Raw genomic sequence first — 24,688 nt, 5'->3', positions numbered from 1 at the left:
TTTGCTGTTATTTATTTTTGCCCTACTCATCCAGTGGATTATAAACTACTCAGGGGAAGGTATCATGTCTTCACCTTCATTTATAACTCATCAAGTCTAGAGTTCCCTGCACATCCTTTACCATCTTTGAAGATAAATGACTGATCAACCAGCAGCCTCTCTCTCCATCATAGTAGCTTCAGGGCAAAGCTAAAGAGAATTGACTCAACCTTAAAATGCCAAATGAATCATTATGCCAAAATGATTTATATCCACCTTAGAATACAGTTAATTCAGGCCACCTTGACTGGCTTGCCTTTAACCTCCTGAGAGTCTGAGATTACATTTATTAACCTGAGATGAGAACTGGTCTTAAGAGCTCTCAGTAACCTATTGGGGTAAGAAGAACTTTGAAACCTAGAGTGAGTTGCAGGCTTCTCCCTGACAATGAGGCCTGGCCCAGGAACTCCACAGAAAGGTTTTTGGGGGAATCATTTGGGCATGGGGCCTGGGATGCGGAAGGGGAAGTTGGGAGGGAGGACTGATCTGAAGAACAGGTGAGTGTACAAAGTCTCCCTATATTGATCACAACTCTTGAGTTATATATTTGTACCAATGCGGGAAGTTCAACCAAAAAGGAAAATTTCCCTGGAGACCCCCATGCTTATGCCAGCATCACTCATATTTTTTGTTCTTAAGCTTTCCCTGCCCTTAGAACCTTTAATCCATAACTTCTTCCTGTTTGCTTGTTTCTCAGGATTATACTTCCTTCTACCCTAGAGGGATTGATGAGTCCTTCCTCATTTACAGTCATTCAAACAAGGCAGCAAGCTTCAGTGCATTTTCTGGAAGAAGCATCTTTTAAATTCATCTTTGAGGATGAGACATTTCTTACTGTCATTTATCAGTGTTGACATCTAAGACTGAGTGAGCCAGGTGAACTGGTTCCTGGTAGTGCACAGAAAATAAATCTGAGGAGTAACAATCCTTATGTTGCCAGGACGAGTACCAAAACTATGCTCACCCCACAGGTAGGTTTCTTGCTACAGTCTTAGAAAGTTAACCACCCTGGAATTCATTAAAATATTTAAATGCTTTATTGAAAGGGCAAGTGATGGGCCTCAGGCTGACACAACAAAAGGGGTTGTTTGGAAGTGAATATTCCAGGTTCTTCCTTAGCAAAAGATCTAAAGTGTTAATATTATCGTGGGAAGGATGCAGAGAACTTGAAGGAAATTCATAGCCTGATTATTTGGCTCAGGAGAAGCAACACTTCAGCCAAAATTTTATATTCCATCTCTACTCTTCATGGAGCATGAGTTTCCAAAGTCAAACTGCGTGAGATCCAGCAGAGATTAATTAACTACCCACCAGGCGAAGCGGCCTACAGGTCTGCATCAAAACTGCATTGTTGCATATCTTTTTCTCCCTAGCCTAAGTAAGAAGTCTTCAGATAAAACCCAATTAATTAGATTTGAATTTTTAGTTAAAATAATTCCAATTGAACAACTTTGTGAAGAAACAAGCAAAGTGTACATTTCAACAAATGATCTTCAATTAAAAAAAAGAAAAAGTCACACACGCCAAATATAGATACATATATTTACCCTCGATTGTAATCAAGAAGTGCACATATGATATCATATTTTCTTAATTATCAAATATAAAAATAATAATAATATCTACTATTGGCCAAAGTATGGGAAAGTAGGCATTTTCATTTACTGTTTTTGGGAATGTAAGTTGGTATAAGCTTTTGGGAAGAGAATTTGCGTTACCAAACTGAATTTGGTTCCACCCACCCAGTGCAGCAAAGCAAGCACCGATATTGGGATTGAAGTGAGAGAAAGTGAGGCACTTATTGCAGGGCACCAGCAAAGAGAGTCCCCACGGAGTATAGGTAAGGGTTTTTAAAGGCAGAAGTTATAAAGCATAAATCAATTCATGGAGGCTGTACATTGGTTTGATCTAAAAAGTTGGGACATCTTGAAGTTGGGGCTTACAGGTCACAGGTGAATTTAAAGATTTTCTGATTTGCAACTAGTTAAGGAAGCAAAGCTTTGTCTAGAAATTTGAGATCAGCAGAAAAGAATGTTAGCTCAGCCGGGTGCAGCAACTCACGCCTGTAATCCCAGCACTTTGGGAGGCTGAAGCGGGCAGATCACTTGAGGACAGGAGTTTGAGACCAGCCTGGCTAACATGCTGAAACCCCATCTCTACCACAAAATATTAATATTAAAAAAATTAGCCAGGCATGGTGGTGTGTGCCTGTAATCCTTGCTACTCCAGCGGTTGAGGCACAAGAATCACTTGAATCTGGGAGGCAGAGGTTGCAGTGAGCCAAGATTACACCACTGCACTTCAGCCTGGGCAACAGAGTGAGTGTCTCAAAAAAAAAAAAAAAGAATGTTAGCTCTGGCTTATGGGCATGACCTCCTCCAGACCCCTTATGAACAAATTTAGAACAAAGAATAGTGGGCAGTCAGAGTCACTCCTCGGTTCCTCCTTATCTATGGTCTATGTGCCAGCAAACCCATTTGATAGGGGTCTGGGTTTTTTAAAAACAATTCAGGGATATATGTTAAGATGTTATCTTTAGTTTCCATAGAATACCAAAAGTCTTGTGACTCTAACTTCCTTGGCTATTGCTTTAAGCTACTATTATTACCTTCTTGCTTATTAAGTTGTTCCTTTACTTCTCAGGGCTAACTGTAATTTCCCTTTAAGAAACTCAAGATTTTCCTTTATTTCCATGTTTGTAGGGGTTGTCCAACAGATCCCTGGGAGGGGTCAGTGCTCTGTCTCATTTGCGATATTCCAAAAGCCTTAAAATATGTTTATTATTTGGCCTAGCAATTCCTCTTTGAGGAATTTATCCTAAGAAATGATTTTTTAATTAGACATTATATATAAAGATACTAAGCAGTATGTATAACAGTGAAAATGGAGCCAACCAGAATGTTCAATAACAAGACACTGATTAAAATAACTAATGGAACATTATGATGAAATTCTATCATTAAAAAATAATACTGAAAGCAACTTGTTACCAGTAATGATGTAATACCTTGAATCAACGAATCACTGTACCAAAAACAGTTACAAACTCCGCACAAAATTTTGTTTTAAAAGACTACTGTTTGAAGTCTTGTCCAGCATGTTAGGAGCTCAGAAGTTATCACTCCCATTCTCACACAGAAAAAGTCTGACCAAACTATAAATCAACAGCTCTTTCCATATCCACCAGGAAACTGAAGTCACTGATTCCCTGCAAAATTGAAAAGGCAGACAGGTAGATACATAGAATCAGAACTCAATGAAGCAGGAGCCAGGGAACAGAAGTCTCCATGGGAACCAGTACTGAAGAAAGAAACTCTAAAATGTAATTGACAAATTGCTGGCGGCTCAGCGTGGACAAATCTGAGAGTTAAAAACCTCTAGGAGGTAGGAGAAGATAGTCTTAGTGGCAGTCACTGCACTTTTGGGTATTTTAGCTCCTGGAGCCCTACTAGGATCTCACAATGAATATTAGAGAAAAATTCAATCCCCTCATGTTTTTGGCAGAGGGTAGGGGGGAAAGTAGCCCCTTTTAGTGAAATAAGCTCAGGACACTCTGTTATTCTTAATAAGGCCAGCCCTCAGCAAAAATTATTTTACCAGAGCCTAGCCAACAGAAGTTCTGCTGGAACCTAACCAACCAATGGTGGGGAAAAAATACCCAACTTCAGTCAGCTCTAGACTTCCATGAGGTAGAAGAGAAATACCCAACTCTAGGCCACTTTAGCCTTCTTGCCTCACCTAAAGGAAGGCCCACAAAACTGAGAAGCACCTGTGAAGATCACAGCTCAGGGGTACATGCTCCCTAAAAAATTAAAACTTAACCATAGGAATATGGAATGCTTCCTCCCTCCTGACTCAGCACATCTGTAGGGCTCCTGTACAATAACAGGAGAATATAACTAAAATAACTGTACAACTCAGACCGTATTTAAGAAGTTTCCAGGGCAAACAAAGACAAAAGGAGAGCAAAAACAAGAACTTTAGCCTCTGACACCTACAGCTATGGCAGACGGTAAATACAGCCTAACTTCTAGCCAGAAAAACATAACTCATGTAAAAGCCTATTTACTTCTGTTCATTTACCCAATATATCAGGTCTGGCTATCAAGAAAAAAATGACAGGACATACTAAAAGCAAAAAACATAGAATGAAGAGAAAATGCAAACATCAGGATCCATACTCAGATACAACAGATGTTAGAATTATGATTATGCATTTAAAACTACTATGATTAATATGCTAAGGATTCTAATGGAAAAACTGGACAACATGCAAGCGCAAATGAATAATATAAGCACAGAAATTGAAAATCTAAGAAAGAATCAAAAGGAAATGCTAGCAATCAAAGACACTTTAAAAGAAATGAAGAAGGCCTTTATGAGGCTCATCAATAGACTGGACACAACCGAGGAAAGAAACAGTGAACCTGAAGAAACGTCAATAGAAACTTCCAAAACTGAAATGCAAAAATTAATAAACTGAAAAGAACAGGACAAAATACAAAATATCCGAGAATTGTGGGACAATTACAAGAGACGTAATATATGCATATTTTAAATGCCAGGGGGGAAAAAAAGAAATAGAAGAAATATTTGAAGCAATAATGACCAAGATTTCTTAAAATTAATGATAGATACTGGACCACAGTTCCACAAACTCAGAGAACAAGTAGTATAACCCAAAAAAAATCTACACCTAGATTTTTTTCATATTCAAAACAAAGACAAAGAGAAAATCTTGAAAGAAGCTGAGGAGGAGGAGGAGGTGGACACCTTGCCTATAGAGGAGCAAGGGGAAAGCCAGACTCCTCTTCAGAAACCTTGCAAGCAGGAAGATAGTGGGGTAAAATATTTGGAGTAGTAAGAAAAAAAAAAACCCATCAACCTAAAATTCTATGTCCAGCAAAGTTATCCTTCAAAAGTGAACGAGAAATAAAGACTTTCCCAGACAAAAAAAATCAGAAAATTTTTCACCAGTAAACCTGCTTTGCACAAAATGTTTTAAAAAATTATTCAGAGAGAAGAAAATCAATTCAGAGAGAAGAAAATCAGAGAGAACTTAAATCTACATAAAGAATGGAAAAATGGAAGAGAATAAAAAAATAAAGGTAAGATAAAATCTTTTTCTTTGTTATTCTTAGTTGATCTAACAGATAAAATTCATTGAAAATAATAATACCAACAAATATATTCAGTGATGATAGCTTATGGGTAAGTGAAATGAATGACAGCAATGTTATATGAGATGAAAAGGAGGATTTGAGAATGCTCTGTTATGAGGTATTTGCATTACACTTGACATGGCATTGTTATATGAAACAGGACTTTGATTAATTGTAAGTGTATATTGCACACTCAAGAGCATTCACTAAAAAAAGCTTTTTAAGTATAACTGGAAGAGAAGAGAAGAAATAGAATCATATAAACTGTTTAACAAAAATGAGGGAATCCAGAAAAGGAGAAGATTTAACAAAAAAAAAAGGTACAAGAGAAATAACTAGAAAACAACAACAAATATGATATATATTAATCAAACTATATCAATAGTCACTTTAAATGTCAATGGCCTAGATATACCAATTAAAAGACAGAAGTTGCCAGAGTGAAACACAAAACAAAACCCAAATATTTATGTGGTCTATGAGAAACCCACTGTAAATATAAAGACACAGATAGGTCAAAGGTAAAGAAATGGAGAAAGTCATAGCATGCTAATACTATTCAAAAGAAGGATGGAGTACTTACTATATTAATTTCAGATAAAGAAGACTTCAGAGCAAGGGAAATTAACAGAGATAAAGAGAGGCATTATGTTAATGATAAAAGGGTCAATTATCCAAGAAAACATAACAATCTTCAATGCATGCACCTAAGAACAGAGAATCAAAATGTGTGAGGCAAAAACATAGAACTGCAAGGAGAAACAGATGAAACCACTGTCCTAGTTGGACTTCAACACCCCATTATTGGAAACTGACAGATTCAGCAGGCAGAAAATCAGTAAGGACATAACTGAACTCAGTAGCATCATCAATCAACTAAATATAATTGACACCTACAGAAAACTTCATCTATCTACGGAATACACATTCTTCTCAAACTCACAAAGAACAGTCATCAAGGAAAACCACATTCTGAGCCATAAAACACACCCTCACAAATTTAAAAGAATAAAAATTATGCGAAGTATGTCCTCAGACCACAAACTTTGGAAAACCCCAAAGCACTTGGTAATGGAACAATATACTTCCAAATAACACATACGCCAAGGGAGAGTCTCAAAATAAAATTGAAAATAGTTTGAAGTAAATAAAAATGAAAATACAACTTATCAAAATTAGGGCAAATGAAGTGAAAGTATGGCTTACAGAAATTTATAGCATCAAATGCACATATTAAAAAAGAAATATTTAAAATATCTAAAATCAATCATCTAAGCTTCCACCTTACAAAACTGGAAAAGCAAGTAAATGCGCTTCATAAAATAATAAAGAATATAAATGCAAAAAAGGATCTAGAAGAGCCTATTAAATTCAAAGTAAGCAAGAAAGCAATAAAAATTAGAGCAGAAATCAATGAAAATGAAAACAAGAAGTCGTTAGAGAAAATCAACAAAACCAAAGCAGTTTCCTTGAATATATCAATTATATAGATAAACTTCTAGCCAGGTTTACTAAGAAAAAAAGAGAGCAGGCACAAATAACTAATTTCAAATATGAAAGAGGAGCCATCACTACAGATCTCCTGGACATTAAGAAAGACAGTAAATATTTTTAACAACTCTATGCTGACATATTTAGTAACCTGAGGTTGAACCTTGAAAGCCAAATCTACCAAAACTCACACAATGGTAAGTAGATAATCTGAATAGGCACATATCTATTAAAAAGTAGAATTAAAAACTAATAATCCTTCAAAACAGAAATTACCAGACCCAGATGAGTTCTCTTGTGAATTTTATCAAACATTTAAGGAAGAAATTATACCAATTCTCTACAATCACCTCCAGAACATAGAAGCAGAGGAAATACTTGCGAATTCATTCTATGAGGTTAGTACTACCCCAATACCAAAACTGAAGACGTTACAAGAAAGAAAAACTATAAACCAGTATCTCTTATGAGCATAAATGCAAAAATCCTCAACAAAATTTGAGCATATTGAATCCAACAATGTATAAAAATAATTATATACGATGACCAAGTGGGATTTATTTCAGGTATGCAAGGCTGGCTCCTCATTCAAAAGTCAATTGATGTGATCTGTCACATCATTAGTCTGAAGAACAATAATCACATAATCATATAAATAGATGCAGAAAAGGCACTTGACAATATCCAACTACCATTCATCGTAAAAATTCTCAACAAACTAGAAATAGATAAAAACTCCCTCAACTTGATAAAGAACATCCATAAGAAAACTACAAATAACATCATACTTAATGGTGAGAAATAAATGCTTTTCTAAGATCAAGAACAAGGCAAGTTTATCCATTCTCACTCAGTCAATAGCAAAATAAAGACTGGGTGCAGTGGCTCATACCTGTAATCCCAGCACTTTGGGAGGCTGAAGCAGGAGGATTACTTGAGGCCAGGACTTCAAGACCAGCCTGGGCAACACAGCAAGACCCCATCTCCACAAAAAATTTTAAAAATTAGCCTGGCATGGTGGTGCATGCCTGCAGTCTTAGCTACTTAGGAGGCTGAGGCAAGAGGATTGCCTGAACCCAGGATGCTCAGGTTACAGTGAGCCATGATCATGCCACCACACTCCAGCCTGGATGACAGATCAAAAGCCTATCCCCCCAGCCAAAAAAAAAAAAAAAAAAAAAGAAGAGGAAAGAAAATCCTAGCTAATTCAAGAAGACTAGGAAAATAAATAAAAGGTATATTGGGAAGTAAGAAATAAAACCATCTTTGTTCATAGATGACATGATCATCTATGTAGAAAATCTCCAAACCAAAAACACTGATGGAACTAATAAGTGATTACAGCAAAGTTGCAAGATACAAAGTTAATATGCAAAAGTCTATTGCTTTCTTATATACTAGAAAATGTGAAAAAAGTATGGACATTAGTTAAAAATAATAACAAACACGGCCGGGTGCAGGGGCTCATGCCTGTAATCCCAGCACTTTGGGAGGCCAAGGCAGGTGGATCACCTGAGGTCAGGACCAGCCTGACCAACATGAAGAATGTTTGTCTCCACTAAAAATACAAAATTAGCTGGGCGTGGGGGCATATGCCTATAATCCCAACTACTTGGGAGGCTGAGGCAGGAGAATTTCTTGAACCTGGGAGGCGGAGGGGGCTGTGACCTGAGATTGTGCCACTGCACTCCAGCCTGGGCAACAAGAGTGAAACTCTGTCTCAAAAACAAATAAATAAATAATAATAATGCATATATATTGATTCATTAGTTGTGAGAAACGTACCATAGGAAAGTAAGTTCTTTACAGTAGAGGAAACTGGGTACAAGAGCATACGGGTATTCTCTATTACATCCTTGCAACTTTCATATAAATCTAAAGCTGTCCTTTCCAATTCATCGTATGAAACTAGGATAAACCTAATCCCAAAACCTGAAAAGGACATTACGGAAAAGAAAATTTACAGGCTAATCCCATTCATTATCCATAGAAATGTATATATCTAAGGATAATAGAAAAATGATAAAATACAATCCCAGAAATGCAAGACTGGTTCAACAATCGAAAATCAATGTAGTTAATTCACCACATTAACAGAATAAAGGAGGAAATTATATGATTATCTCAATCAGTCCAGAAAAAGCATTTGACAAAATCCAATATTCATTCCTAATAAAAACAGTCAGCAAACTGAGAGTAGGAGGAGCTTTCTCATTCTGATTAAGGGCATCTATGAAAAACTCGCAGCCAAAATTATACTTACTGATTAAATATTGAATGTTCCTTTTATGGTTGGGAATAAGCACAGGATAAATTTAAAGATTCATAACCTGCTTGCGTTTTAAAAAGGATTTGTATATCCCACCCAAAAGAGTTTCAATTCAATTTATTAATTGAATTGAATAACATTTATTGGACACTTACTAGGTGCAAAACAGTTGTGAGGTGTTGGGGATTTGTTTTAAAGGGCAAAAAGCAGTCTGCTTGTCAAGGAGCTTTTAAATAAATTTAAAAATAAGACAGATACTTATTAAAAGTAACTAAAGTACACTTTAATATATGCTAGAGGGCCAAATGAAGCAACAGATGATTAACAGTTCAGGCTTTTGGAATCCAGATTGTGGAGGTCAAGGACTGGCATATTTAGGAGTTTAGATTTTATTCTATAGGCTGTGGGGCTTTCTTAGCCCATGTTTTAGGCCTGTGAGCAGAGAAATGGTATAATAAAAAGATTCCACAGTCAGCACCACCAGTATACATTTTGAAAATATGTCACTATATCCAGGACTCTGAGCCTTCACTTTCATTTTATTACAAAGCAAGAGATGACCAGAGAGGTTAACTGATTTTCTCGAAGCGAGGGAGCAAATCAATGGAAATGGAGCATGGGATGTTAGTGTAAAGATGTAACAGAATCCAGATTTCCTTCAATAGTGGTACTTCTAATGTTCCAGCTGTTGGTTGGGTATCTTGAAGAGTGAAGGACTGGGAACAGAAGTCACCTTTCATTTCTGATAGCTCAGTAAATCAAAAATATCTAGCACTGAAAGTTTGTCTTCAGATAATGGTAACCAGGGAAGTAGAGAAAGACTAGGAGAAGGGGGGAAAGAGTTAAAATTGGCTGCAAAGAACAGATGGTCTTCTCTGCTGCACTCCCACCTTCCTTCCTCTCTTTCCTACACTTACTGCCCACCTATCCAATTGTGTGCTTGCTTGTGAGCGCACACACACACTCACACTGTACTCTTCACAAGCTCCCCACTACCTGTCAGTACTGACAGTTAATTCACTGATAGGGAAATCTGTCTCTTTCCCATCGTCAGTGGTTAATTGAAAAGGTATCCACTAGCATGAGTATAAGATGCAGAAATTAATAATTATCTGAGAAAAAGCAAATGAGATGCTGATAGCAAGCTGGTCAGATTGAGCCATGATAAAGCGGGGACCTCCAAGGCTCTCAGCAGACAGGCTCCAGAACCATGATACTCCCCCTCCAAGGTGAATAATCCTTGGAGATTCATCTGGAAAATAAAATGCCTGACTGTTAGCAGGCTCTTAATTCATACATGAGTCCCTACTCCTTTAACTCAGCAAAGAGAAGACACATACAGGACTGGAGAAGTTTAGGGGTGAGTCTACACAGAGGCTCAGAAAGTTAGCCCCAGAGGAAAACAATCAAAGGATCTTCACCGAGTGACCAATCCAGTTTGACTTGGACTGTATCATCCAGTTTGACTTGGACTGTATCAGTTTTAGCAATGAAAGTCACACGTCCTGTGAAACCTCTCAGTCTCAGGCAAACCCAGAACATTGATCTTCCTAGCATGGGCTGATTCTCTCACACTAAGAGCTGGAGGTCAAGATATTAGGCAACAGGCCAGCCCCAAAACATATATATTTTGGACTCCCCGAGTCCCAGAACTTATCCGTCTACATGAGTCAGGGGAAGAAAAGACTCCACCCTTCCTCTGGGGCCCACTGCAATGGGAGAAGGTTCTGGAATAATACTACTACTGAAGTATTACATTAGGTGATGGGTTTTTTTTTTTTCTTTTCAGTAGTTCAGAAGTTCTGAGGATCTTGTGGTTTTTTCTCATCATCATCCTCCCCTGGCTCTTCTATTTCATTTGAAGAGGAGATGATATGATTGAATGAAACACAAGGAAGTAAAGTGATCTTCCTCATTTGTTTTTCCAAAAGCTGATGCCTCAGAGGAAAAAGAAAGCAAAGCCCTGTACCCTGTCTCGTGCTGAGTCTCAGGGAGGCAGCCAGATGCCAGAGAGAAAATGACTATGTAGGTGACCTAGACCAACAAGAGCACAGACAGCCTGTCGGAGACCTCCATGCCTTAACCTGGCTCACAAGTAGAGCCACCAGAACTAAAGTAGCTGTGGTGACAGAGACAGAGACAATCTTCATGAATAGATGGCCAAGAACCAGACAAGAAGATGGATACTCCGGAGGACACCTGCAGAGGCAAGACATCAGGGACCACAGCACTGCCCACTCCCTCTCATATGGTCCCCATGTAAACCCCTGAAACTGGGTACCATCCCAAAGGTAATAGCAATCCCAAAAGTAATTGACTAAAAATATGTTTCTGCCACTCTGTCACAATGGAGGTCTGAAACAGTTGTTACGTTATAGAGAAAGACAGTTTCATTCTTTGCATAACTGAGTCTATAAACTCAGATTTACCCTCTACGCAGCATCCCGCGGTGGGAAAAAAAAAAAAAACAGGATTCAGAAACTGAGACTTGGCTTTGAGTTCTGACTCTATCACTCTAAAGTTTTGTGAATTATTGGGAAACGCTCTCTCACAGCTCATAAGACTTCTCGGCTTCATTTTCTCTCATTCCACTCTCCACGAAGAGGAAGAATAGCTGTTATGACCCCCTACACTCTCCAACAGCTGTTACATCTTCCCTCAAACTTCTGAAGACCAAACAATGCTGCTCTTTAAAAACCACCCTTCACCACCAAGCTTGTCCATTCATTCAAGGGTGACAAGCTGAATGGGTGCTGACATCCCTGCTCTAAAACTTGACCCAGAACCACTTTCCTGTCCGGGAAGATTTTTTTTGTTCTAGAGAATCTATGCAGTGTACATAGCCAACTTCCATGTGCAACCTGCTCCTGTGCTCTTGAACTGGAAACATCTTTGAGTTTCCAAATCTCTCAGTGCTGCCCATGCTGAGCTCCACCTGATGACAAAACAAGGGAATCGCCTTCCTTCAAGGTTTTGAGATGGTGTCTATCTCTGTTGCCCAGGCTGGAGTGCAGTGGCATGATCTCAGCTCACTGCAACCTCTGTCTCCTGGGTTCAAGCGATTCTCCTGCCCCAGCCTCCTGAGTAGCTGGGATTACAGGCGCATGCCACCACACCCGGCTAATTTTTGTATTCTTTAGTAGAGACAGGGCTTCATCATGTTGGCCAGATTGGTCTTGAACTCTTGACCTCAAGTGATCCACCCACCTCGGCCTCCCAAAGTGCTGGGATTACAGGTGTGACCCACTACGCCCAGCCTTTTCCTTTAAGTTTTCCCTCTGGGTAGGTGTGTACCCACCTGTGGTGGTGTGACCTCAATCAGGATTTCCTAAGTCAGATTCCAGAGCACTGGTTCTGCTGGGATAATGCAAGTTATGGAAAAAGTCAAGCTTGACATAGTCAGACTGACTTGGGAAATTCTGGTATAAGTAAAATTGAAGGGGTTTCTTTACTCCAGGAGAACCTTGAACATGCTAATGTATGCTGTCTTTCCTCAAAGGAGGGTGATATGGTTTGGCTCTGTGACCCCACCCAAATCTCACCTTGAACTGTAATAATCCCCATGCGTCAAGGGTGGGACCAGGTAGAGATAACTGAATCATGGTGGCAGTTTCCCCCAGGCTGTTCTCATGATAGCGAGTGAGTTCTCATGAGATCTGACGCTTTTATAAGGGGCTTCCCACTTTGCTCGGCACTCATTGTCTTCCCTGCCACCCTGTGAAGAGGTGCCTTCTGCCATGATTGTAAGTTTCCTGAGGCCTTCCTAGCCATGAGGAACTGTGAGTCAATTAAACCTCTTTCCTTTATAAATTACCCAGTCTTGGATACTTCTTCATAGCAGCACGAGAACGGACTAATACAGAGGGAATATGGAATGCAGTGTTTCCCAAACTTCTGAGACCCAGACTGACGTGGCGCCCCTGCTTTCTCAGACTATTATGAATGGGCTGGGTTTCCGTGACAGTGGTGACACCTACTGCTTCCCCGTGATTGACACAGTGGCCCATCCTCAGAGAACAGGGCTCCCTAGGACTCTTTCCTCTCAAACAGCACCAACTACTCTCCAAGATGCTTTTCTGAGACTCAGTAGACACTTAAATATGGCTAAGGCTATCTGTTTTGAGATAATGAAAATAGCTGATGCTCCCTGAGCCATGTTCTGCCACATTTTACCATCTATGGCTGTGACTGACAACGTTGGCTGTATATTGTGACAATCCACATTACCTTTCTAGGGCTGCTGTCACAAAATACCATAAACTGGGTGGCTAAAAACAAGATAAATGTATTTTCTCACAGCTCTGGAGGCCCGAAGTCCAATATCAAGGTGTCCTTCTGAAAGACTCTACAGGAAAGTTCGTTCCCTGCCTCTCTCCTAGTTCCTGGGAGTTGTTGGTAATTTTGGGGATTCCTTGGCTTATAGACGCATCGCTCCAATCTCTGCCTCCTCTGCTTCACAGCCTTCTCCTTGTGTCTCTTTACATTGTTTTGTCTCTGTACCTGTCTATTTTGTGTCTCTTCTCCTCTCCTAATAGGGACACCAGTCCTATTGGATTAAGGGCCCACCCTATTCCAATATGACCTCATCTTAACTACTACACCCGTAATGAATCTATTTCCAAATAAAACCACATTCTGAATTTCCAGAAAGGACATGAACTTGGTGGGAGAGATCATAGTGGGGGAAAATTAAACATAGTACATCACTTAAGGAGTTTTTATTTATTTATTTGTTTGTTTAATTAATTTTTTTTGACAGAGTTTTGCTCTTGTTGCCCAAGCTAAAGTGCAATGGCATGATCTTGGCTCACCACAACCTCCGCCTCCCAGGTTCAAGCAATTCTCCTGTCCCAGCCTCCTGTGTAGCTAGGATTGCAGGCATGTGCCACCACGCCCAGCTAATTTTTGTATTTTTAGTAGAGATGGTGTTTCTCCACGTTGGTCAGGCTGGTCTCAAACTCCCAACCTCAGGTGATCCACCCGCCTTGGCTTTCCAAAGTGCTGGCATTACAGGCATGAACCACCTGGCCCACTTAAGGAGTTTTTAGAACTCACACGCCAGGCCAATTGTAATGATCCCAGAATCCGGCAATGGGACCCAGTCATCGGTGTTCCTTAAAGATCTCTGGGTAATTCCAATATGCAGTCAACTTGAAATGATTGTCCTACGGACTTTATATAAATATTTTCCCATATAGTCCTCACAATAAACCCAAGAGGTGCTGTTCATATCCTTCTATTATGGATGAAAGAAACGTCTGAGACTTAAAGAGGTTAAAGTAACTTGATTGTGGCTACACAGGCAGTAAGTCATTGAGCTGGGATTTCTGGAGGCATTTAGCTCCAGAGCTGAATCATATAAGCCTTTCAGGCTCAGAGCTGAGCTTTTAGTAGCCTCTGAGCTCTGAGAGAGGGCACCACAGCCCCCTCTGCAACTAAGGAGTTAAACTGGCCTGCATGCGGCTTTCTTTAGGAAGCATCCCCCTTTCTGGCTTTGATCCTAGCCCCACTCTTCCCTCTTCAGTCCCAGCAAAACCCCTCCAGCTGGCACCACTCTGGGAAGTGGGAAGACAAAAGTTTCTCTGAATTGCCACTTCCAGCCTGCCATGCGACTGCAGCTTTTAATAGTAACTACTGTGCTCTGATGAAAAAGATTGTTGTTTCCATAATCAGAAAAGTAGCTCCAATCCAAGGACGCTGCCATAGCCCTGACCAATGAATGTGGAAGAGCCCTGGGAGGAACAGGGCTAACTAAAAGGACTCTCAGCAAGCGGCTGTCAAGCCTTAGGGCGCCTCTCTGGCCAGTTCCCGGTACTGCACCACTGCCCAGAGCCCAGGCCAGGCCTGCTCCCAGCTCTGCAGACCTGCCACTTTTGAATGGGTCAGGCAGATCAAACTTGCTATTTACAGAGGCCAGAGTGGTACCACCTAGGGGATGTCATCTGCAACTTTATTTTTATCTCCCACGATGCCTTTAAAATATCTTCATAGAGAAACTGGATCACTTGTATATTGTTGATGTAAGTGGAAGGAAAATGGTACAGCCACTCTGGGAAAAGCTTGGTGGCATCTTAAAAAAATAAACTTACAACTATTATACCTCTTAACCATTATATGCCCCCGGGGCATTTATTCCCAGAGAAATGTAGATGAACTCACACAAAAACATGAGCACAAACATTCATAGCTGCTTTACTCATAATAGCAAAAAAAAAAAAAAAAAAAAAAAAAACCTTGAAATAGCCCAGTCCTTAAATGGGTGAATGGTTAAACAAACTGGCATATCCATACCATGGAATACTTCTGAACAATAAAAAAAGAAAACAGACCAGCTACTGTGACTCAAGCCTGTAATCCCAGCACTTTGGCAAGCCAAGGCAGGAGGATTGCTTGAGCCCAGGAGTTCAAGATCAGCCTGGGCAACATAAGAAGCCCTGACTACTACAAAAAAACAAAATTTAGCAGTCATGGTGGTATGTGCCTGTAAGTCCAACTACCTGGAGGCTGAGGTTGGAGGATTGCTTGAGCCCAGAAGGTCAAGGCTGTAGTCAGCCATGATCATGCCACTGCACTCCCCTGGGTGACAAAAGGAGACCTTGTCTCAAACAAGCAAACAAAAAACTATTAATACACACAACAACTTGGATGAATCTCCAGAATTAGGCTGAGGAGAAAAAAAAAAGTTAATCCTACAAAATTATATACTATACATATACTTTCATTTATATAGAATTATTAAGAAGACAACAGTATAGAAATGGAGAGCAGATTAATGGTTGCCAGTGGTTAAGGAGGGAGGTGGGGGGCTATGGTTAAAAAGGTCAGCAGGAGGGTCCCTTGTGTTAATAGAATGTTCTGCATCTTGACTATACTGATGTCGACATCCTGGTTGTGATATCATGCCATCATTTTGCAAGCTATTACTCTTGGGGAAACACACACAGGGTCTCCCTGTATGATTTCTTACAATTGCATGGGAATCTATGATTATCTTGAAATAAAAGTTTTGATTTTTTTTAAGTTTGAAAAATGTATTCAATGAGGAAATTTTCACCTTTTGTCTAGATTAAAACCCTGGTAGCTCCCAAGATTTTCCCGCTTTAGCCCTAGAGTCATTATGTCAGGAGACAGAGCCTCAATTTAAGCATTATAGTGCCCATTCCTATGTATTAATAACAATCAAGTCTCCAAAACTAATTTAGTGCTAAATATTCTCTTTCCTCAGGTAGGGCCAGTTGACGACAGCCACTTTACACTCGGGTGGGAGGTGTGTTCAGCCTCTCCTTTCGCTCACCTCCTCCTCTTTGCAAATGGGAGAAAGGACAGGGGAAGAAATTCTAGAAAGTTCACACTTGATGGGATGGTATTCTGAAGGTTCCTCTTCTTTCTCAATGGTGTTTTCATATGTTCTTCTGAGACCTCCCTACTGGGCCCTTCAGACAGCTGCTCCCATGACCGGCGAGATGCCCAGTGCCTGTCTTTGTTCCTGGCAGACTCCAAGTGTGCAGGCCCCTCCCAAACACAAGCAGGCCTCCTGGCTCTACCACCAAAGCAGTAAGCCCATTTCTCACCCTTCCAATATCCTGGGGAAGTCACAACAGGTCCGCATTGCAGAGGATGCCTTCCTTGTAATCCTGGCAGAAACCCTCACAGGCTTGAGGTGAGGGGTAGACAGCCCTGACAGGGACTCAGCACAGCTTTCCCTGAAGAAAATCCGCTCACAAGATGTTCTCTGTATTAGTCCATTCTCACACAGCTATAAAGAACTACCTGAGACTGGGTAATTTCTGAAGAAAAGAGGTTTAATCAGCTCACCGTTCTGCAGGCTGCCCAGAAGCATGGCTTGGAAGGCCTTAGGAAACTTACAGTTATGGCAGAAGGAGAAAGGGAAGCAGGCACATACTCATATGGTGACAGGAGAGAGTGAAGGAGGAAGTGCTACATACTTTAACCAACCAGATCTCATGAGAACTCACTATCATGAGAACAGCAAGGGGGAAATCCACCTCCATAATCAAATCACCTCTCACCAGGCCCTTCCTCCAACACTGAAGATCATAATTCAACATGAGATTTGGGTGGGGACACAGAGACAAACAATATCATCTTCACACTCTCAACTTTCTGTCCTTTTTATGGGCTTCAGAATCTACTATCCAGTGTTCAGTCACTTCCTTTGAGAGGCTACTACATCGTGGTGACTTGATCCAAGCATCCAAGGTAACATTCCATCACCTAAACTATACTGAAGGCTGGAGGGAGGGGAAGCCAACAGAGGAGAGGTCAGAAGAGAAGGAAATCCATAATGGTTAGAAGAGGAAATTAATAGACATGGTCTAAGATTGATAAATCAAGAAATCATCATAGATAAAGGTAAATGCCAAGAAAACCAAGCCTCAGAGAGGAAAGCAAGTGTTTCTGAAGTGAAACTGGAGGCTGGAAGGGGAGGGGAGGAAATTGAGGTTTTTTATCCTAAGCTTTTTAATTCTATGACTGTTTTCCTCCCTATTTGTGTGTGACTCTGAGATACATTATTTACTTTGAAAATTGGAGACAAAAACATGTGCCACATAGGTGATGAAAGGAGAATATGTCTACAAAGTAATCCCTGTAAAAAATGTGCATTCTTAGGAACACCACAGTCTCATGATTCAGGTTAGAGTCATTTTTAATTGCTTTCCTTTTCTTCTACAGTCACTCCCTGAGAAGGTAACTGAGGAAAAGACCAGTATCTCATAAACCTTCACTTTCTTTCCCTGTTTCAGCTACAATTGTGTTAATTTCTTACGACTGTTGTAACAAATTACCACAAACCCGGCACTTCAGATAACAGAAATTTATTTCCTCACAATTCTGGGAATGGACAGTTCAAAATCAAGGTATCAGCAGGGTCACACTCCCTTGGGAGGCACTAGTGGGGGATCCTTCCTTGCCACTTCCGGCTTCTGGGGCTCCAAGCATCCCTTAGCTTGTGGCCACCTCACTCCAATCTCTGTGGCCACACTGTCTCCCCTTTGTCTCTCTCAAAACTCCTTCTGTCTCTCTTTTAGAGGGATGCTTGTGATGGCATTTAGGGCCAACCCAGATAATCCAGGATAATCTCTTCATCTCAGAACCTTTAACTTAATCACCTCTGCAAAGTCCCTTTTTGCCATTTCAGGTACCATTCAAAGGCTCTGAGGATTAGTACTTGTGCATATCATTTTGGGGCCACTATTCACCCCCAGGACATTATCCCTACATCCCTTCATGCCTGTGCCCCTGCTCTCCTGGGCTCCAATTTATACCATGACTGGAAGAATCCCATGTCCACGTCATTTTCACCACAACCCTCCACTCTCAAAACCTAGACCAGGATTCCTCTTGCCATTGAATCACAGCTGGCTGCAACTGGAAGGGGCCTGCGAGACTTCCTCATCCCTCTTCTAACCAAAGAGGAACCTGGGGCCCGAGAGGCCAGGGGGCTTACCAGGTCACATAGCTCACCGTTAACAGCTTAGAGCATCTCTTGATTTCTAAGCAAAAACTGTTCTCACAAAACCATGCCCATTACTCACAGTGGTCCCCTCCTATCTCGCCAACCCTATTTCCTTCACAGCCAGCCTCAGCTCCTGTCAGCTAATCCATCTGCTCCTGTTCCTTTTGATTTGTATAGGTATAAATAACCTTGCCTGCAAGTCTAATCCCAAAATCACCTCTTTTAGGAAGTCTTTTCTGGTTAAAAATGTCTAATTGGAATCACTTCTTTGTTCTGTGGTCCCTCAGAAATCCTGTAGTAAGTTGGGGCTATATTAGTTGCACTCACTTATCTGTGGCCTTTAAACATTTTAATTTTTGTATTCTATCTACAGGTTTAATCCCAAATTTTTCACACCTTTGATATCCTTCTCCACACTGCTCAGCCCATAATCTAACACACTCCATTCCCTCTCTCTTTCTCTCTCTCTCTCCCCCTCTCCCTCTCACACACACACACAAATGCATATGCACACGTGCAAGTTGCTTCTGTCACTTCTTAAAAGCTGTTGACTAGGCCAGGCCCAGTGGCTCGCACCTGTATCACAGCACTTTGGGAGGCCAAAGTGGATGAGTCACCCGAGGTCAGGAGTTCAAGACCATCCAGCTTGGCCAACATGGTGAAACCCTGTCTCTACTAAACATACAAAAATTAGCTGGGCATGGTGGCGCATGCCTGCAATCCCAGCTACTTGGCGCATGCCTGTAATCCCAGCAGTTTGAGGCAGGAGAATCGCTTGAACCCAGGAGGTGGAGGTTGCAGTGGGCAGAGATTGCACCATTGCACTCCAGCCTGGGCAACAACAGTGAAACTCCATCTTTAAAAAAAAAAAAAAAAACAGCAAAAAAGTTGTTGATTAAGTGATCACATCCTATGAACTACTGTTAGGTGTGTCTGGACAGAGACCATGTGGCAAAGCCTCACATATGATTGATTTAATGAAAGTAAAATTATAATGAAAATTGTTCGTGTGTTTTTCTTCTGGATTTCTGAATATGTCCCCATCACCCCAGATTGCCAAAGGCATCCAGAAACTCCCGTCTGTTGGAAAAGGAGGATTTTTACTCAAAGAATGCGGAAAGAACAGCTAGAGTAGTTTTCTAGTTACTGCATTCAGAAATTGGATTAAACAGCAAAGCATTCACCTTGAAGCCAGGGCATTGTCCTCAACACAGTTTTTCCCAATTCGACTTTCACTCCCTGAAGATACCCCCACCCTGCTTCAAATCACTAAGGACCAAGACTAGATTACACTAATGCATAAAAATACCACTGCCACTTAGAATATATGCACCCTCCACCAGGGCAGAAAGGCCGGAATGTTCGCCACTCCTGTAGAAGGAGGACACTATTACACAGGAGGGTAAAAGAAAGACCTGTCCTTTTCCAGTCTGAGGGATGGTGGAAGAGCCGAGGAGAGGAGAGCAAGGCTCTTTGAGGCATGTCCCCATGTCCCCTCTCTGTGTTTGGCATTGAATAAGTGAACCTAAGAGAGTAGAAGGTGGCACAGCCTCTGCTCCCGGCATGGACTTCTGAGAAAAGAACTCTCTCTGAATGCCTTACACCAGCCTAGAGCCAGGCCGCAGCGAGCTGGCAAGCCAGCAGGAGGGACAGAGGGAGGCTCTGAGGTTTCACTTTGCCAAGCCACCTTCTGACTGCTGGGCACTGATGGCGAGAGCCAGGGGCCTGCTGGGATGGGCAGTGGCCATAGGGTCTGGAGGTCAGCCAGAGGAGAAGCCCCTGACCAAGCCTAAGTGACACCAGCCATGGTCTTGAGGCAGGAACCAATATGAAGAGACATGGACCTAAAGCCACAGTCCTCATATGAGAGGACACTCCTCCCCTCCACCATGAAGTCCAGGAGCCACAGCCCTCACTCCCTTCCAAATCAGTTGTCTCCATACTCCACATGCCATTTTAGCAAAAGAAGCAGTCACAGGGTAGAGGTAATCTGAGACCAAAACCAATTTTTCCTAAAAAGACTGAGCATTCCCCAAAGGCCCTGTTTAAATGATCAGATCAGACATTCACTCAAGCCAAACTAGAAACTTAGCTTTTTCTTTTCACTGGTGGTAGGGGTGGGGGTGGGGCTGGAGATGGGGATGGGAAATCATAAATTAAACTAAAACAGCTATTTAAAAAAATATAGAAATGACATTTTCTCTCCGTGGCCAAGCTGCAGCAGAAGCTAAATTTTTCAAAGCTGTTACAACCAGCATGCCCTTCCTCGGAAGGCCAAAGCTCTGGATTAATGAAAGGATTTGTAAAATACCCAGATAGCAATGAGGACAGAAATCCTTCCCCTGAACTACAGAGAAGTGAGTTACCTAGCAATGTGTTACCGATTTATCATACCAGCTGTATGTAAATTAAATTTGAAAACTCAAATTGATTTCATTTCCAGTCACTAAATATCCAGGTGGCTTGCTGCATTAATTAGAATTGACATAGAGGTTAATAATTTTGTTCTCTGACTTCCACCTCTTTAAAACCTGATACCTTGATATTCCTGCCGATAAACGTGTGGGGTGAGGAGCGCAGGAGTGGATCAGCAAGCAGGGGTCCAGTGAATCATCTGAGAGATGAATTTTTCACAACACTGTCCCCTCGCACCTGAGCAGGGCACACTTTCACGTTGCAGCCGGTGGCAGGCACACTGGGGTGATGGATGAGGTGGAACTCAATAGTACTCCACTATAAACACAGGGGGCTTCTCTCTCCTCAGCACCCTGTGATCCCCCCCAGCACAAGTTTCACCCTGGGATAGAGCCACCAGCCATTCATCCCCTGGAAGACCAGACACAGCAAAGCTGCAGCCACAGCTCACAGCTATCCCAGGATGGGGTTAGTTGCTTTGCAATGGGACAGAGGGAAAAAAGAAGGCTTGGGCACTATCAGGGGTTCTGCTGACTTCAGACACTTGATAGACAGATGGATCACCGACTTATTCAATTCCTAGGAAAATGGTCAGACCCCTCATCAGAGAGCTCCTGGCATACTAAGCTTTGGCTAGGAGTTGTTACCCAGGTGCTCTCCAAAGTTGAACATATGGGGTTAATTGCATGATTTTTTTTTTTCAGGTCCTCTGAGAGCACGGGCAGAACTGTGTTTGTCAAGGAGTTTGAAGGTAAGGTTCCAGAAACCATTTGTGAAAATTAGGTGAGAAAACATCTCCTTCCTTCATCAGCTGCCTGGTGCTATAGAATCCATTTCCAAATATTGTTCTTTGGACGAGGTACCAAACATGTGACTGAAGCTCCATTCTAAGACCATAAATTTTTTTTTTTTTTTTTTTTTTTTTTTTTTGAGACGGAGTCTCGCTCTGTCGCCCAGGCTGGAGTGCAGTGGCCGGATATCAGCTCACTGCAAGCTCCGCCTCCCAGGTTTACGCCATTCTCCTGCCTCAGCCTCCCGAGTAGCTGGGACTACAGGTGCCCGCCACCTCGCCCGGCTAGTTTTTTTGTATTTTTAGTAGAGACGGGGTTTCACCATGTTAGCCAGGATGGTCTCGATCTCCTGACCTTGTGATCCGCCCGTCTCGGCCTCCCAAAGTGCTGGGATTACAGGCTTGAGCCACCGCGCCCGGCCAGACCATAAATATTTTGCAGATACCTACATGGGTCTGGATACAAATGCTACTGCTGGTGAGAACAGAGCTGTGGCATGCCTATTTCAGTCTCTGACTTAGCCCAAGTTCTAAGGGTTGACTCTAACAGTCTTGAAAATGACCTCAGGATACATTTTTTTCCCTTGAAACAATGCTGTAAACAGTGGCCAGAATCCCAAATACATAACCAATTGTCGATAGCATTGAGGAGGCATCATTGACAAGTTGAGAATTTCACTTGATTGTAAAAACATCTGTGTTGGACTCTCAACCAAGACTCTTTCTAACTACATTACCTTAGATAAGTCACTTCTCTGAGTCAGAATGAGAGTCATGTTAATACTCAACAGGTCTAGTTCAATTCAATGAACCGTATGTCAGGAATTACAGGAGGAGCTGCAGGTTCCAAGTTTGAAGAGTATCTTTCCCCAGGCCTGGGAATCCAGCAGCCCTGGCTGTCTGCTGCTGGGTACCCTCAAGCAAGTTTCTCCACCTTAAAATTCGGTAACAATGACAGGATCACCCAAGCAGGCTCCAGTGTCAGACAATTTTGGATAAATTCCAACTGCATCATTTACTAAGTATCAACTTTGAGTGCATTAAGTTCCTTCATTTTCTGTAAGGAAGGGTATATCATAATGGCAGTTTTATAAGATTGCTATGAATATTGAGAATATGCGAATATGCATGTAAATTTCTTGGCACACTACCTGGAATGAAGGACCCATTTCAGTTATTTTGTTGTCATTGTTGTTGTTGTTGTTGTTGTTAATAAAAAAGAAGTTTATGACGAGGAGAATAGTTCATTGGCACCATAAACAATACTTAGTAGGTGCTAAATAATTGCTACTTTTCTTTCCCCAGCCCTGAATCTTCAAAGGGCAAGGAATACAGATCCTAAAAGAGAGAATTAAAATAAAATGTGGTAAGGACAAGCATTAGCCTTAAAAGTGCTATGAGACACAGGGAAGGAATGGTCTTACCCGAGAAAGATTGGGAGACTTCAGGAAGGAGGTGGCATTGAGTTGAGGAGAAGTCTGACCAGGATCAGAGAGAGTGGGGTCATTCAGACAAAAGAAGAGTTTGAGCAAAGGCTTGGAGCTTGAGTTGTGTGCAGTATGGTGAGAAGAATAATGAAAAATTTGGTACAATTAGAACACAAGGCAGGCACTGAGGTGAAAAATCTGAGGAGGAATTATTGCTAGAAGTTAAAAAGACAAAAACAGATTGGAATCAGATTGTAATGGACTTTGCATACCATGCTAAGAATTTGGGCTTCTCTTTGGGCCAGTATTTCCCAAAATGGAGCCCATGGATTATCTACATAGGGGATGAGGGAGAAAACTTTCTTTTTGCCCTCTGAAGATTCACTGAAAATCAAATGACAAAAGGCAGATTAATAGGAGAAAAAATAGAGAGTCATAGAAAATATGAACTCAGAGAGGGGCCAGATGGTTGACGCTTACAACTCTCTTCACAGGGGAGAGGTGCATAGATCCAAGAGGCAAGAGGCAGCCAGCAGAGGAAGGGCAGAGCTACACAGGAACAAAAGTTGTCTTATAATGCAAATAAATTCCCCCAAACAGTCTCTTGGAGTCACCCTCAAAAGAATAGATAAAAAAAAATGTCTGTGGACAGGACAACTCACAGTCTCTTCTCTTTTTTGGTGGTTGATCTTTCCTGGTTATTTGATGAGATATCTAAGGAGGACATTTAAGACTATTGCATTTCTTTTGGAACGAAGTTGATATAGTTGGGATGTTTGTCCCCACCCAAATCTCATGTTGAATCGTCATCTTCTGTGTGGAAGATGCCTGCACAGGGGTAGGGCCTGGAGGCAGGAAGAGAAGCAGAGGGAAGCAAACCAGAACGGAACTGCAGCAGAGATTCTGAGCGGGGAGGCAGGCTAAAATGAAGGCATTCCAATCTAACAGTGGTCCTGGGCTAAGGTCACCTTAGTCAGGTCAACATGCCAGGGATACGTGGATGGAAGAAGAGTCCTGGATATTTTTCATTCTTTCTGGAGGAACTGAGAAAGCGAGTGAGTATGGTCAGACATTAAACAAGTGTTGTAGGACTTTTCCCTTAGTTCAGTTAAAGATGGGGTCCTTGTCACACGGCCATGAAATATTAGGCTCGCAGATACTTTGAAGGGTGATAAAAATGGTACTTGTTGGACAAAAAGGAGAAAAAACAAAAGGGAAAACAGGAACTCTCCACAAAGCCAAGTCCTGCTAGTGTGCTTCCCGCCTCACAGATTAAATTCCAGGTTCCACCCAGGAAGAGGACGGGCCAGGCTCCTCCCCACTGCAAATGGCGCAAACTTCTGTGACTCTACCGCAGTGTGCAGGCCGGCTGGAGTTTCCCTGGGGACCGCTTTCCACTTGGCTGTCTCACATGCATAAGTAATTGAGACAAAACCAGTACCCCCTCTTAGGGGTCTGCTGGGCCTCCAAGCATGAAAATAAAAGAAAATCTTGAGTTCCTTCAAGGGAAATTCCAGGCACCTAGCTGGCCTTGAGAAATAAATAAGCAACTTGATAAGCAAGAAGGTAATAGTAGCTTAAAACAATACCCGAGGAAGCTAGAATCATGGGAGGTTG

At 41.6% G+C, this 24,688-nt stretch overlaps 1 long non-coding RNA gene across 3 annotated transcripts; it reads left to right on the top strand.

The window, feature by feature from the left end:
* The first annotated feature begins 3,308 nt into the window (after positions 1-3,308).
* Positions 3,309-23,730, top strand: LOC105481981 (uncharacterized). 3 transcript variants are annotated; one of them, XR_987314.2, is made up of 5 exons: positions 3,309-3,423; positions 10,751-11,252; positions 17,108-17,181; positions 21,559-21,605; positions 23,566-23,730. It is a non-coding gene; the product is annotated as an uncharacterized lncRNA (long non-coding RNA). The 3 variants fall into 3 exon arrangements; XR_011607129.1 differs by having other exon boundaries at positions 3,340-3,423; positions 10,754-11,252; XR_987313.2 differs by lacking the exon at positions 10,751-11,252 and having other exon boundaries at positions 3,317-3,423.
* Positions 23,731-24,688: the final 958 nt, after the last annotated feature.

This window comes from Macaca nemestrina, chromosome 8, assembly GCF_043159975.1.
Source record: "Macaca nemestrina isolate mMacNem1 chromosome 8, mMacNem.hap1, whole genome shotgun sequence".
Lineage (NCBI taxonomy): Eukaryota > Metazoa > Chordata > Mammalia > Primates > Cercopithecidae > Macaca > Macaca nemestrina.
Note: the sequence above shows the minus strand (reverse complement) of the source record. Positions and strands in the feature narration are given on the sequence as shown.